Below are 16,805 nucleotides of genomic sequence, written 5' to 3'. Positions count from 1 at the left end.
CTTCGAAGGTTGATTCCTTACTATATATCACCCACAGATAATCTATGCACTCGAGGGGGCGGGGGGGCTTGAATGTAGGCCCTAGTACAGCAGTCTAGGCGAAAGACACCTTGATTCATACAGCCCAGTAACATTATGTGAGATATATCCCAGTGTAGGAGCAGCTAGATGATGTGCCCCACCCATCTACGGTTCTCAGCATTGCATGAAGGCCTAGACGAGCCAGAGCGCCAGCATGTATTTGACAATGCAGGCTACAGTCCTTGATGAACTGAGCAGGGCAGATAGGGTCGGTGCTGGCCTGGGGCACGACACATGGCAAAGGCAGAGATTGCAATTGGTCATTTATAACGCGCTTAATACCCAGAGGTTTCTAAGCGCGGACCCGGGGAGCAAACCTGTGTTGCTCCACGTCGCTTTGCTTCCAGGGCGAGCGCATTGCCCTGGAGCCATCCTCCCAGCCCTGATGAAAAAATAACTCCACAGTTGGACTTGTTGACCTAGCTCTGCGACAGGCAGGAAAACAGGCTAGTGCTATGCCAGTGATACCATCACATGGCTTAGGCAATCCACAATAAAACTGTGGTCTATGATGTCAAAAGCTGCTGACAGAGAATAAGCATCAGTGAAAAAGAGAAAGTTTTTCAAAATGCGCGTTAGCCGGACCGTCACCTCGGACTCAATTCTGGCTGTAAACTGCAATGGTGATATAGATCTATAGTTTACTGGTTCCTTAGTATCTAGGTGGTTGTTTTTTTAATAAAGGTCAAATCAACTGTTTTAAAACATAGTGGATACATTTTCCTTTGCCAGAACAGGTTAGAAACTACAGACTAATCCTGCAGTAGCAAAGGTAAACTCTCTGTAACCACTTTGCCAGAAGTAAATCAAAAGAGAGGGCTTCATAATATTTGTAGCAACAAAAAAAAAAAAAATAAATAAATAAAAAAAAAATTAAAAAAAAACCAAACCACGCACAACACCATAGGAAGGATTAATTGGCCACAAGAAACACCAATATGTCTAGCGCTACATAGCGCTTTCTCAAAGCTACCTCAAAAACAGTACAAGCTTAAAAACCAGCCATTTTCTGATATCAATGCAAATTGAGAGAATTCTATGCTTAAAGGTCTAGCCTCCCTACACGGTTGGGATGCCATCGGTTTTCTGCTAATACTAGAGAAGATGTGCAGCAGCTTTTCAATAACGAAATCTGCAGTTTAACAGCTCTTATATAAGATTAATGTGACTGGAATCCAATGCATTTTTCAAACAGTTCATTGTCCATTTTAAACAGTTCTTAAATGTGTTTATCAGTGCCAATTCTAGCAGCATAACATCTTTTTTTGCACTGGGAAGAGAATATTTATATTTTATCTGCAAAGAAACCTGTCAATGCGTACACACGATTTTCGCCATTTTCGATTCAAGACACATCATTATTGTTTCATTAGAAACAGCCCACAGGAGACCAACGAGTTGGAGTTATTTATTTTAATTATATCAGTATTTTTAACTGGAACTACAGAATCTAATATCTCATCAGAATATTAAAATAGGTTCTCTCAAATTTACTGACAGCCACAGTGGAAGGTTCTAGGACTGCACTGGAAACAACAGGCTTTATAGCCAGTGCCAATAGTTTCCCAGACTTGGCAGAAAAGGAAAGGCAGAAGCAACGGTTCATGGGCTTAAGGGTAGAGCCCTCCCCATTACTGCATATCCTACTTGTAATTATTTTGCTAACCCTGGCCTTTCTAGAAATAAATGGCTGGCGCCCTTTCTCCTGATGTACAGTACATAAACTACGGTCTAATTTCTGATATTTAATACATAGTTTTAATTTGGGATCCCAAAACATATAACAGGTTACACCCTGCACGATGAAAAGGAAAACGTAGCTACAATTGTAATGCTATTGCCAATTGAAGAGCATCCATCTACTATGTTTAAATCCTGTTAGCACTGTATAGTCCCCATGTGCTTTATCGCTCAACTCTAGGTTGTAGGAGAATTGAGGTGTAATTTATGTCATAGGCAGAAATAAAGAAGTGTAACGTATGATCAGCCAAAAAGCACAAATAAAGCACCCATGCCTTCACTCATGTAGAGCTCTGTCAAAGGCATTGGGAAACCATGGGTGAAGTCAGCCGTTCAGGATTCCTCGAGGGCGCAGTTAGAAATAGCCCTTGAGGGATACTAAATGGCTCATTACCTCGCCCTCTGCCTGCCCGTCTCATACCGGGAGCGGGGTCAGGATGCTGGCCTTACCTTCTGCCTGATAGAGGAATAGGCAGCGGGCTGAAGGGCGCCGGGTAGAAAGGGAGAGAAAGATTTTTTAAATGTGAGTGCCATGTGCATGATTGATGATGAGAGTTGTAAGGGTGCGTGGTTACTTGTGTGGATGCTTTGTATGAGGGCCTGATTGAGAGCTCTGTGTAAAATAAGAAAAGCGTCCTTCCGTGAAGGAAAGACATTTTGTGCGAGGCTTGCCATCAGGCACTGAATGTGTGCGTCTGTGTAAGTGTTCTGGTGGATGTCGTGTACGGGTGCATGGCTGCTTGTGGGAATGCAATGAATAGACTTATAAAAGTCAAGTGTTCTTGTGGGTGCAGAGTGCATGATTGAAAAAAGCCTTAGGAGTGTGTGACTGCTTGCGTCTATGTGAATGTGTGCGCAAGCACAAGTAGTGTTCCGCTGGGTGCCACGCAAATTAATCATTTATTTTACACGGCGCCCAGCAGAACACTTACTCTGGTATATGCACATATTCATATATAAATGCACAGAAGCAGAGACCCACCTATACAGCTTCTGGGAATCATTCAGGGATTGAGGGAAGCTGTATGGGGGGGGGGGGGTGACTGTGTACATGTACATATATGAACGTGTATATCTGTACGAATAAAGTGTTCTGTAGGAGTCATGTGCACGATTGAGAGAGGCTGTATAGGTGCATGACTGCTTGTGTGCAGGTGTATGTGGGCTTGAAGGGGGCATTAGAGCAGGGCAAATACCAAGGTGAGAAAACATGTGCTTACTGTCTGCGTGCACCGCACGTAGCCAGCAAGAACGTGTTTTCTTACCTTGGTATTGCCCTGCACCAAATGCCTCCTCCGAGCCCACACACAGAAAGTCCATACACACATGCACATAAGCAGTTAAGCACAAATATAGCTTTCTTAATCATTCAAACAACACCCACTCAAACACTACACCCACGCAAATACACACAAATCATAAATCTATCTAGGATGGATGCCTGGTAAAAAAATACCACGCCTGCCCCCTGGGTGAACCAGTGCCTCACATACACACATAATCACATTGCTTGACAAGTTGTATTGGATATCTTTGATAAAGCAAGCACAATAGGTTATGTAGTTAGACTGGCATTTTGGCGCATCCAGTTTGGACATGTTTTCATCCCGTAGCTTGCAGTATTAATGGTAAAGCCAACTGGAGTATGTCTTTATGTTTGGATACTACCATGTATTAGGCAGGAACAAGCTTGGACATGCAGGGCTCGAAAATAAGATTCGATAAACAAGAGCTAAAAGCAGCTCCTCGGTATCCAGCATTAACCAGTGACCAGGAGCTACCACTGGGGGATGAGGAGCTAGTGCATAGCGCTCTACAGATCTAACTTCCACGTAAAATGGAGAAAACATTTTGTCCATTACGTAGGACTCCTTATGCTTTAAATGATGTTGCATAGATTTGTCCTAATGCTTACTTATAGATGGTTCCATATGCACAGAGTTAAAGTCACAAATGTATTTGTTTGGCATCATTTGGTCTCCGGAGCCAAATATAGCTCCTGGTGCGTTTGGTGTCAAGCTAGCCAGGCTCTTCTAAGCTACAACCAGGAGCTAAATAGCTCCCAGCTACCCTCCACTTCGAACACTGACATGGTTTCTTATAGTATCATTACTGGCCTTATGCGCAAAGCAAACATGTGTATGGTCATATACGGGAATACTTTGGTGCAGCAAGCATGGAAACGTAAGGGCACAGCCAGCATACAAATGTTTTCATACTGGCACATACTGTGGGCAAAGGCATCATGAAAATGTTTTGGAGAAATGCTCGTATGCAATCTATTGGATTTTTTCATGAGTTATCCTACAAAACCAATTGCAAACGGTTTAACTTTCTACTCAATTTTTCAAAACACGTGTTTTGTAAAAATGCACCATTTTAACCCATGGTTTTAAAAAAGGTCTGTGGGGTAGTACCTCCCTCCCGCCCCCATGATAGAGTCAGGCTCGCTGGCTATGCTCAGTTGCAAGGGCATTTTTGGGGAAATATTGATGCCCCTCCACTTAAAAAAATGTTAACTAAAATTAAATTAAAATAATCACCAGCTGCCACTGATCAGCCCTCCCCGCCCCCCAGAACAAAATGGTCAACTTGCTCCCCCCAGTTTGTTTTAGGAATGTACGACTCTTCCACTAGTTGCTAGCACAATGCCAATATCACGTATTGTGCCTCCCATGATCTTCTATGCTATGCCACACTGCGTTGAGAAGGGTTCTCTGCGGAATATCCTATTGTGCAGGCATCTCCACCCTCTGCAAGGAATTAAGAAGAGGCTACCTACATAGGAAGGCTTACATTCCAAAACGAAGAACGTAGGAAACACCAACCCATGCAATAGAATACAAAAAGTTATGTATAACCACTTCACCTACTCTTTAATTCTGCACCTACTTCGTTTGAAGTAGATTGGACACAATTATTAGGCAGGGGGCATAGAAAGGTCAGTAATTGGCTATGCAATCTCACAACCAGACACTGTCAACCGACTCCCCTAGGTGTACAGGTATTTCAGGAGGCTTTTCCGAAGCTACACATTGAAAGTCGCTCTCCTAGGTGACAGTACAAAGAGGGGCATAGCCATGCTGTTCATCATGGCAGAAAGCACTTGTGGGGCACCGTTTGCTGCAAGCATTTCTCACCCTCAGATTTTGTTGAACTCTTAAAAGCAGATGCCATGCCCAACACATACGCAATAGGGACATAGGCACAGCTTGTGACTCGATATAAAAAACAGTTACAAAGCGTGCCACAAGTAAAGCTTCCACATGAGATGCAAACTACAACTTTGTGTACATTATAAATGGCACATCGTGCTTTAAATGTCTTCCAAATGTGTTCTGAGCCTCCTTTATGCACATTCCCAAAGATACAGTGTTAATGTAACATGTATGTTTTGTAGGTCACCATTAAGCTTGCCCAATCAAACGTTGTTCCCGTTGGTATCAGGATCGCCAGGCTCTTCTACTCTACAAGCAGCTCTCTGCATTTCCAACCCTGGTGGGGTGGCAGTAAGAGCACACAAAGGGGCTATCCGTTTATTAGGTAGAACAGTGGCATGAATACCAAGACTAAGGTATCAGGTAATCAGTATCCCCTCCCCGGTTTGCCACAGTGTCTGCAGAAACCACACGTCACCTGCAACTCTCCCCAATAGATATATTTAAGTTCATAGCCCAGATCAAAAGTATATAGTTTGAGACTGGGGAAGCCACTAGACGAGTGAAGATAAAGGTTTGATAGACAGCATCCTGCTCCGGATAAAGACATTTCTTAGCACACGCCTAGCCAGTGTCCTCCTGGCCTCGCTACCAAGTGCCTCAACAATGGTCTACCTTCCCACCACACAGAGGATTTTTCCACACTGTAAAATGCACTTTCGGTGCTTTATATAGTATGAACAAACTGCTGCTTCAGAGACATTGCAATGCCCCCTCCCCACCCAAACCCCCCTCCACACCGCCGAGAGGGCATGAAGCTGCCGAATGACCTGTTCTATATAGGCAGTATAGATATATGGACGTCTCTGAGGTGCCCCTGAAACGAGGGTGGCTTTCAATTTGTACGTTCCCAACTGAATGCAGCGTCTGGCTGCTCTACGAGCAACACAGTCCTACTATTTTACTTTGGGGTTTCCTGTGGTCTTGTAAAGAAAATGGGGCTCATTATAAGTTGATCTAACACGTGGGCTTACACTCCACTGCGCTGCCACTGTTATAGTCAATTTGTTCAAAAAATATCCAGTAACTAATATAAAGCCTGGCACGTCTAGGCTGCACAGGAACAAGAAAAAGGCTTCAAGTCCAAAGAAGCCTCACAGATACTGAAATTAACAATATCTAGCCTATGCGCCATGTACCCGTTAATCTTTGTTAAACAAACACTGGTTACACTCAAATAAGATTGAAGGCGAAAAACACCAATGTAATTATGGATATAAAATAAAAAATAAGATAAATAAAAAATATTCATATACAGACCAGTAGCAGACCAGCGATGTATCAATGTAGGGGAGCTCTTTATCTTATATCCATAATTACATTGTGATGTTTAAAGACCTGATGAAGGCCATTGATTAAAAGGACGAAACACGTGTTGGCGATGTTTTCAGGATGAGCAGATATTAAATAATATCCAATGTATAATTTAGAACTGGTGTTTTTCGTCTTCAACCTTACTTGAGTGTAACAAGTGTTTATTTAAAATAGATTAACCGGTACATGGCGCATAGGCTAGATATCGTTAATCTCATAAACTGGCCGGCGCTGTAATAACGTGCCGGTATTAACGTATACCGGCATGTTACCTCACCAGCCAACTACAAGCTTGCCGATGGGGCACCCGATTTACCTCCAGCTAGAAAACACCTTACCGGCAAAAATCACAGTATTACCGGTGTCGGTAATATCGGCAAATCCCTCTATGGTAGGGGTCAAGTCATAAAAAAAGTGGGGGTCTCATTAGCATACCAATTGAATGTGGCTTCACCAGAAATTAGCATATCAAGGAGCCCTTTGAAAAAAGCGGGTGGGGGAGCGACAGGGGCACTCCATCCACCCGTGTGTACCCTCGACTTCAGACTCAAACACCACTAGAATCACTAAAGCCCACTGAAACAGTTGCACAACTATTCAAACAGCCCTCTCAGATAAAAACATGCAGGCTAAGGGAAAACATGATTGCCAAAAAGTCTCTTCTCGCAACAAAAACGCTCTTGACCCAGCCGACACCCCTCCCCCCAATTCCAGTTCTCCACAGTCAACACTACAGAAGTGTCCAATATCACTCAGCCCCTCAAACCATCCAATTGTAATGCCAATGCCTGTCCCGCACACATCAAACTTTGCGAAGAAGCCCTCACCCCCACCAACTTTATTAAATCCTCATTAATTGATGCCTTTATTAATGCCATTAACCACAGGCATCGTTCCCACGATGAAAGAAGCTTACGTTGCCCCCTTACTTAAGAAACCCTCTCTAGAGCCTACTCCACCCACCAACTATCGACCCCTCACTACAGTCCCGTTCCTCCTAAAAATCCTAGAACGAGCCGCCTACACTCCAGTCTTTTCTCGAATGTCATAATCTACTCACACTCGTAAATCCGGCTTCAGCCCTATCACAGCACAGAAACAGCACTTCTGGACCTAAAAATCCAACTTGATAACATACAAAACAAAGGCAACATAGCCCTACTGCTCCTTTTGGCTCTAACTGCTGCTTTCAACTTGGTCGACCACAACATTCTTTGCCAGAATTTCATCACCAAAGCCGGCATCTCCCCTGAGGCTCCTGCCTGAATAAAATCCTTCTTGAGTGGCCGTACTTCCAAAGTCTGTTATGAAGAAGCTGCCACAGACCCCACACCTGTCCTTTACGGTGTCCGCCAAAGCTCCTGCATCTCCCACCGCCGACAACATCTACACAAAACACCTATTCCACCACCCCCACATCTCCTACACCAGCGATACCCAGAAACTGCTCCCCTCACATGCAACTACTCTACCGACTCCTCTACTATAAAATCAGACCTACAGCATTATCCAGAATTGGATGGCTATGCATCACTTCTGCCTCAACAACAACAAAACATTGCTCCTTATTGTAGGTCCACCCAATAGTCTGAAAAACGTGGATCCTGCCTTCTCGGCCTTCACCATAGATGGCAACAACATCCCAGTCTCAAAACACATGAAAACCCTTGGGGGTGATGGGGGCGGTCTACCTGGACGTTGACCTACACTGGTCAAAATAGGTCAACCCCCTTGCTTCTTCAGCCTCCTATACCACCAAACTCCTCAACCTCAGCAGGCAATTACTCTCCCCAGGCAACTGCCTCACCTTAGCCAGAGCCAACATAGGCAGCAAACCTGATTACTGCAATGTGCTACTCTCTCACAGGCACTGGAACTTGTCCAAACTTCAATTACTCCAGAACAATGCCCTACGAGCAGCTTGGGGAAAGCGACGAACAGATCACATACCCCAAACAAGACGCAAAACACACTGGCTCCCCATTAAAGCCCACACTGAGTTCAAAATGCTAACTCTCATACATTGATACATCCATGCTCAAGCTCCCTACTACCTCAATCACCGCCTAGCAAGAAAACCAACCACACGCCTACTACGCTCCACCTCTTCCATCCAGCTGCATACCCCCTAAATTCAAAAGCAAGTGAGTGGGAGGCTCCAGCTTCACACTCTTTGCTCCCAACCTCTGGAACACTACCTTCGCTCATCCAAGAATAACCATCTTACCTAGCTTTCAGAAAACTCCTCAAAACATGGCTGTTCAACAACTATGACTAAGCATTAAACACATGTTGCTATTTGTATCCGTACCCATGTTGGTCAAGCACCCGGGTACCCTCGGGTTTTGACGCTAGATACATGTTATCAATAAATACAGAGTCAGGGGTGATGACTATCCAGCTGAGCCACAAGTCTCACCGAGTCTACACTACACCCTTAATGCAAGAATATCGTTTTAAACTTAAGCAACATCACCACGATGTGCCAGAAGCCCTCAGTGGCCAACAAAGGGTGCCATGGGTAAATATTCTGATGGTGTCTCTTCCAGGTCTAGTCAAATAAAGCATACCTTACTTAGAGGAGGATATGTACCGTAGTCAGTCATGCCCCAAGTGTGGTGATGCTAATGCAGCCCAATGGGACATCATCTGGATATGTGTAGTGGTGGCAAATTTCTAGTCCCGAGAGGGGGTCCTGACCCATCGGGCAGTCTATTCCGGGAATATGGCAAGTTGCCCAAAGACACAGAAATTCTCTGGCTATGGAATGTGGTTTAGAGATGTCTTTGGTGCAATGGTAGTGAGGAAGCTACGGAGTAGTGAGGACTGTCCAGGCCTTGCAAAATATACTAGACCACTAGCATAGATAGTCAAGTCGTTTTTATAAAGGTTGAGCACCATTTTTAAAATGGTACTCAACCTTGCTAGCGAGTACAATGAAATTCTGGGACATTTGACCTTTACTAAAAACACTTTATAAAATAAATGTTTTCACTGTGCGTAGTTAGCATGGTGTGCCAAACATTAAGTGGGTGTATGGCGACATGCACATTTTTAGCCATTGGCCGACATTTTTAGCCATCGGTCGAATGCATTTCTCTTCGGTCGAGTTGGAAACTAAAATGACTGGACCTGCAGGTCTAGCGGGATGTTAAAGAATTAGCAAGGCTGACAACAGAGCACCCTTCCTGCTGCACATGCTTCAGGCTGATACCACTGCAGACACTGCTCCAGTTGCTACTACCGATACGGTCTAGGATTACATATATATTTCATGCTTGTCTTAATTACTATCCGTGTGCCTGGTCTTTAGATGTTGTATGCTTTGTACACTTTGCTAAGCAAACTCACACTCCAATGTCCACCCCCATTTATAGGGCCCTTCTGGCATATCATGTAATGGCAATGTGCACATATTTTTTAGACACATGCATATTCACGGTGTGCAAGTTCAGGTAATTTCGTCTGTGGCTTTAGGGGTGTGGGGAGCAACACTTTCTTAACAAGTGTGAGCAGATAAACAATACCATACAAATAACAGGAAATGCTAATGTAATACGTTTGAAGAAATGAACTATTTTTTTTTTACAGAATGGGTACATTTCCATGAAATAAAGAAACCGGAATAAAGATGATAATATATGGTTTGTCCGCACAAAAGTACTGACCAAACGTGGAATGATTATGACATACCCCAGTCTCTCAAGCTTCCTGTGGTCATGAAGTTCTGATTTTGTTTGGAATGCGGGAACTTGCAGTTTCCTAAATCACAAAAGAAAAATGACAGTTCCCATGACCCAAAGGGGAAAAAAACACAAGACTGGATGGCTTTATCATAGGTCACGGGAAACTTTAAATATTTACATACATGAGCCCCCACGAAGGCCATCCGAACGTTGAAAATAAGCAGTCGTACAAAAAGATCGCAAAGCATGGTATTACAGACCCAATTCCTCCTGCATGTTGCAAACTGTAGTCTGCCTTCACCTTTCCAGTGTGGCACGATCTCTTCTGACCAGTTAAATCGCTACTTACTACTGTACTGTCCGTACTCTTGAACCTCCACCACCTATTTGTCCATTCGACTTCTGGTCATTGGGTTCATAGTTTCCACATTGATCAACTCTACTGCTTATTAAGCCTAGCGACCTGTTATCAAGACATTTCGAATCCGATACTGACCTGGTACTTCTTTTAGAATCTTTCCTGCCATACAGCTCACGTAAGCCTGTACGTCAGACAGCTATCCAGCCCGACGTCAACGTCAGAAGGAAGCGCGCCTGCCCGTCGCTCTATGGTGACGTCACTGCGCAGCGTTTCCATGGAGACACCACCATAGACCAGCGGCAACAAGATCCTGTTAGAAGAACGGACATAGCTGCGCGCCTTTACACGTGTCTTACAAGTTATGTACTCTGCAAAATCTTCGTACACTAAATTGCCTCGTGACAGTTTACGAGAATAGCATCTAATTCCGATTTGACGGCCAAATAGGTTAGCATTGGCCTTGAACTTTCCATGTTGATTTGCAGTGACTCAGTATATAATATTCCCGACTTCGGTCTGTTATGGTTTTCTCGTTCACTACAGTTGAGCATACATGCATAGCCCTCAATCATTTGTGTCAAAAGCGGGTGAAATCACCCGATTTTGTTTTTGGCGGGCGAGACGCCCATTGGAATTAATGGGCGTGCAGAAGGCTTGGCGGGTTAGTCCGTCCTTTACAAGGCGGGTGATACCCGCCAAATGTGTGTGAGTTGAGAGTTATGATACATGCCAACATTCTAGAGCCCCTGAACGGGAGATTTGCCAAAAGAAATCAGGCGAATGTAATTATTCTATTCGATTGCATAGGGTTTATAATTATATTTGTCGGTATTGTGGGGCTGGTGGTGGACACATGGCTGGTCTCACAGGTGCTGGGAGGCCCAGCACCCTGTTGGATTGCTGGGGTCACCCGGATTTATCGTTGTTGCAGGGCGGAACCCTGTTGGCTGTGAGGACGCAGGTCTGGGTGCCGGGGCACCATTAATGCCGGGAGCATCGGAGATGGAGGGGGGCCTGGGCTGACCCAGGGCAGCAGGCTGGTCCAAGGGGCCCAGACCAGCAGGGACTTGCAGGACCGAAATGAGAGACGGACACAGGACTTCCATTGTTGGAGTGCAGCCGTTCTGAGGCACGTCGACGCTTGTTCTTCTTCTTGCTGATAGATTTTTATCCATCAGCGGTGATTTTTGGATACCGAGGGTTGAGCCTCATTACTCCATCTTCTCGGGTTGAGTATGTAGTCATGGGTTTGTTTTCTTCTTGGTCTGTGTGGTCTTGTCACAGTAGAGCTGGTTTCACAGGGTCTTCGCAGTGATGGGCCGCGGGTAGCGTGCATGCAGGAGCTCCTTTTATTAGTTGGGGCCATGACATTTGGGAGGGACCCACACGTAACAGGCGGGAGACAATAAAAAGAGCACTATTTTTAATGGAACAACCGGGAGTCTGCCGCGTTAACCGGAAGGATTGGCAGGTATGGTTGAGCAACTTTAGTAGGGAATGGTGTGATACCGTTCTATGGCAAGAACAGAGATTTGAATTTTGCATTTCTTACTTTAATCTCTGAGAACGGCATCAAAGAAAAATGTATTGAAACCTTTAAACTTCACTTAATTTCGCATGACCAACAGGGAAAAAGGAGTAGATTAAAACAACAACCATGTACATACCTCTCAACCTTTTAATTCCCCCAAGATGAGTGAAAACGGAGAAAAGAATGTTGGGAGTGGGATGAGAGCCACTTGAATTGTGGCATGGGTGGGAGGCTTGGCAGGTTAATGGGTTAATTTCAAGGCAATTGAGATTTGCCTAAAGCGGGTGGGTTGAGAGCATACATGCCAACATTCCGACCCACCTGGGAGGGAGATTCCCTCCGAAAAATCGGGAGATAACATTTGTGCCATAGGAAAACATTGGGCAAAGATGTATTTTCGTCGGGAGAACGTGAAAAATAACAATAAAATCGTGAGTCCCCCGCCGCAATCGGGAGGGTTGGCATGTATGTGAGAGGTAGGCAGTGTTGTGTAATGTTGATTTATACTGCGCCTCGCTAGTACCCAGGGGCAGTCTCCAGGCACTTTAAGTGGGGCAAGGATATTAGGGGGGCTTGGACAAGTGGGGCTGTGTTGAGAGACAGAAGGGGGATAGTGGGAGAAAAGCAAGAGTGGTAGGGTGCTTTGCTGCACCCTCTATGTTTGTTTTTTATTCACCAGCTCAGAGTGCCTATGGGCGTCTGAGCCGGTGATTAAGAAACAAAGGTAGAGGGCGCACCAAAACAATTGTGGTGCCCCGTCTTTTGTTTTGCTGTGAGAGGTACCAACACCTTAGGCAGCCCTTTAACTCAACATAGCTGTGTGGCTACAGGGGTGCATTCAAGGTCCGGGCCTCTCAGTTTTTTGTAATCAGAAGCTCCAACCTCGCAAGCAGCCCTTTAACCATGGAGCTTGTTTGTGCTAAAGGGCTGTCAGAGGTGTTTGGGGCTTCTAGGGCTAGTCGGAGGGGGGATGCCCGACAGAGCCCTGGCTTGGGAGCACTTTTTGATGACTGCCAGGGCTCCAACCCAGCTAGCCCCATCCCATTTAAAGATATGTAGGTATGCATGTGACCTTAAAGGCCAATTACGGTCCAATCCAATGTCCCTTCTCTGGAACAGCTGGCTTTTATCTTTGATGTTCAGAGGACAGATAAGTATTATCTCTCTAGCATTCTGTTAATTGTGTTGTGGTGTGACTTTGTAAGGGGTTTTGAGTTTTTACTGTCAGTTCACACAGCGCCAATCATTTGCTTCACGGTCAATGTTTTAGAGCTCCCTTCAAGTCTAAGCAAGCAGTGTTTTTCTCCCAACGCAGAGCGTCCTCAATAAGGGAGCACTCACAGCATCGGTTCGCGCAAGTGCTGTTGCTAGTCATCAATTTTACTGACTCAATTTTAGTGACTGACGGTTGACAGGTTCATTCAGTCGCACTGTGCTTGAGTGAGTTGCCTGAAAAAACAGCCTCCTCCCGATGGCATATAAGAGTGGGCGGGCGAAGAGATTGGACCACCTACAAGAGCCATATCTGCTGAAGCCTCATATATATTTTCAAATGGCATCTAGAGGGAGCAGCTCAACATGAATTGGCCTACACACAGGAAAGCAAAGGACTTCTAAGCTTCCTTCTGTGTTTTGAGAACGGAGCAAATCAAAAAAAGGAAAAATGGTGTCGAGTGGACCTTGAAAAGTATCCGGCTGCATAAATAATCAGATCCTACCTGTAGCATGACGGCTCAGTAGGGACCCACAGTAAAGCCCTACTGCTCCCCGCAACTCAGTTGTGCTTTGACAGGTGATTGGGAGCCCAGGTCCAAGTCCTGTAGCCTCATACTGCATGCAGATAACCAGCAAAAGCATGTCAGGTACAGGGTCCATGGACCAAGAGCTAGATCCCCATGTGGTCGTTAGTTTCAAGAGAGTACTGGGCACATCATGGGCAGGACAGTGCACAAAGCAGTAAGTGCAGCTCTAAAACCCATGTAAAACAGACTGGCGCAAGTAGAGCCATGGCTGACTAGCCCTTCTTGGGGCAGCAGCTCTATGATGAATAAGGAAGCACACAGCATGAACGTTTCTGAGAAAGGCTCTAAGGATGCAGACAATGAGGATGCAGACAAGAGGAAGTCGACTCACCAACCTAGAAGATCAGAACATACTCCCTTAAGAGACCAAAGGAAGCCTTTCTGGCTAGTAGCCGTGCCGACTATGATTATGTCAAGAAAGGCTTGTCGACCCATGAGATAGAGGATTCATTTTCCTATTCAACGGATCAAGTGGCGACCAAAGGCTCATCTTCTGATCATGCCTCAAGCTCTTCTGACACAGACGGTAGGGACGTCATCGAAAAGATGCGGATGAGTGAGATGATGATTTCGACCTGGACGCTCTGCTACACCCAGATCAGCAGAATGTGAGCGACTTGCAAAGGTTGCTAGCTACTTGTGAAAGCGACCGAGGTCACCCCTAGATGAAGAGGTCTGGAATAAATTGAAAGCGGGGTGTCTACATCTCAGACATGTCAACATTTTGCAGCACCTGGGAGGGAGATTCTACTACAGAAAGCAGTATTGCATTGGGGTATGAATTATTTTAGACGGGAAGAACATAAAAAACAGCCACATTTTTCATTGAAAAATCAGGGCTCTTCCGTTTAAATCGTGAGGGTTGTCTGACATCTAGAGAAGAAGGTGGCAGTGACACTGGTGCATTGAAAAATGATCACTTTCCGGAGAAAGTACAGCAAGGGCCTTAAGCAAGGCAGAACTTGCCACTTCGGAGCCTGGCAAGAAGGCCAACAATCTTCTCTTCAGAGATGGCTTTGTGAATGAGATGTGTAGGTTTGTCGGCACATATACTGCACAGGACCATTAAACCAATAAGAAACGGTACAATGTCATTTCATCGTGGGATGTTTTTTCGCAGGGTTTTTTACCGCAGATTGTTTTTCCAAAAAATTGAATTTTTTGGGGGGGAGGGGTTAAAAAAATTATATAAATTGGGTGTGGGTGTACGGGAATATAAAAAAAAATAAAGGGGATGGACGGTTCGGGGGGTTAACCCCCCTAAAAATAAATAAATACAAAATTTGATGAGTTTTTTCGAAAAAAAATCTGCGGTAAAAAACCCAGCGAAAAAACATCCCGCAATGAAATGACATGGAACCTAACAAACAAGTCCAAGTCAGTCTAGTCAAAATAAAAAGGCCTATACTAACAAAAAACTAACCTTGCCCTCCTTCTTAAATGACAAATGTGTAAAGGGAATATATATAAAGGAAAAATAGTGTCTAAAAAGAAATGTCAGAATGGCTTAGGTAACAAGTCCCTTCCCCACATTCAGAAGCACAGGGCCTCGAGAGTTTCTTAAAAGCATAGGTGGTTGGCACAGTTCTATGATCTGGAACACTTTGGCTTACTGATACAATTAAACAGTTCAGACTTGGGCTTCAAGCTTTTAACAATTCAATAAGTTCTTCAGACGTCGTCCGCCTCGTCAGAAATGTACTGTTCAATTCTTAACTTGTACTTTACCACAATTCAACGCAGGCTCCCCTCCGCCGGGGTCGAGCCTCTCTTTCTTTTCAAACTTGTCTTTTACTTTATCACAGTTAACCACAGGCTTCCCTCTGCCGGGCTTGAGCTTGTCTTTCATTCCACACTTTTGTAACTTCACTTCTCACATGGGTTTCCCTCCGCCGGGCCAAAACCCTCTTCTCTCTTTGTGGGGTTTCCTTTCCCCAAGACAGTTCCATACAACTTTTATCTTACTTTACTTTGGTTCATAGTAATTTTTTCGAAATGAAAAATGTCGAGTCATTTTTTCGAAAAAAAGTCGCATTTTTTTATGACTTTTTTTATTCTAAATGGGGGGTTCCCCCCAACCCCCCTTTTTAATTTTTTTTTTTATTTCACACCTTTTTTTTTATTCCCGGACCCCAAAATAAATATATAATAAAAAAAAGGAATTCAACTTTTTTTTTCGACATTTATTTTTCGACATTAGTGTCTTTCGACATTTTTTTCCCAAAAAAATGACTGCACACCCTTTACTTTCACTGTCGAAGACTTTCGAAACTGCAAGGATTTTACAGACCTCTGCATGTCCACCTTGACCTCTCTTTAACCAATTTAACAATCTTCATCAACTCTCAACACCAATGCTTCTTGGTACTTGTAATTCCTTGGAATTATCCTTTCTTTCCTTTGCCCTCTTGGCGTGTTTAAAGTTCACACTTTGCTCTCTTGGCGTATTAAAGTTCATATATTTCGGTTTTCCGTTCAATCAATTTTCATTCAGGAACATGGTTACTTTCTTGCCTTCGCTTCCCGCTTCATCACAACTTCAAACACTTTACAGAAACATTCAAATGTGTGATCTCGCCACGCAGAACCACTTAGTTACTTTGTATATTCGCACCACAGTTCAGCAATTGTCTTTTCCATTATGCGTTTATCGGCACATGCGCAATCTTCAACTCTCGCTACAGTTTCCTTTGCCTTTAACAAAACCGGGCTTTTGTTGCCTTTGATAACTCGCTGGTCGGGTTATTTGGGTTTCTTTCTTCAATGCTGTTCATGTAGCAGTCAAGGCCATCACCAATACTTCCTCTGCTCCTCCCCGACTTCGTCGTTCACCCAGGAGGGGAGTGGACCGACCTTGAAGCACTTTGAAGGTATATCCTTCCGTCTCAATCGGGTTCAGTCTTGGAACGCTTATGGCTTTCCGAAAGTATGGAATTCTCGCCTGGCTCTCTCTTGTTCCCCGCAAATGCCGATCAGCTCCTTGGCCTTCCAACTTCGATAGCCTGGTTCGCATCAGCCCTGGAAGAGCTGCTGCTTATCGTACCCAGCCTTGTTCAGAGTGTGTCTGTGCGC

The 16,805-nt window shown here is 44.6% G+C and overlaps 1 protein-coding gene across 3 annotated transcripts in view; it reads right to left on the bottom strand.

Moving 5' to 3' along the window:
• SKIC8 (SKI8 subunit of superkiller complex) overlaps positions 1–10,643 on the bottom strand; it is a 65,026-nt gene extending 54,383 nt beyond the window's left edge. Inside the window, exons 1-2 of one of the 3 annotated variants that reach the window (XM_069653735.1) lie at positions 10,536–10,643; positions 10,047–10,115 (exon numbers count right to left, since the gene is read on the bottom strand). The gene's annotated coding sequence lies outside the window, so the exon portion shown is untranslated. Of the gene's footprint in view, positions 1–10,046; positions 10,116–10,221 lie in introns of all 3 variants that reach the window. The other 2 variants (XM_069653738.1, XM_069653737.1) reach the window with 2 other exon arrangements.
• Between the last annotated feature and the right edge of the window lie 6,162 nt (positions 10,644–16,805).

The sequence above is a fragment of the Ambystoma mexicanum genome, chromosome 3q, assembly GCF_040938575.1.
Source record: "Ambystoma mexicanum isolate Mex_15411 chromosome 3q, UKY_AmexF1_1, whole genome shotgun sequence".
Taxonomy (NCBI): Eukaryota; Metazoa; Chordata; class Amphibia; order Caudata; family Ambystomatidae; genus Ambystoma; species Ambystoma mexicanum.
Note: the sequence above shows the minus strand (reverse complement) of the source record. Positions and strands in the feature narration are given on the sequence as shown.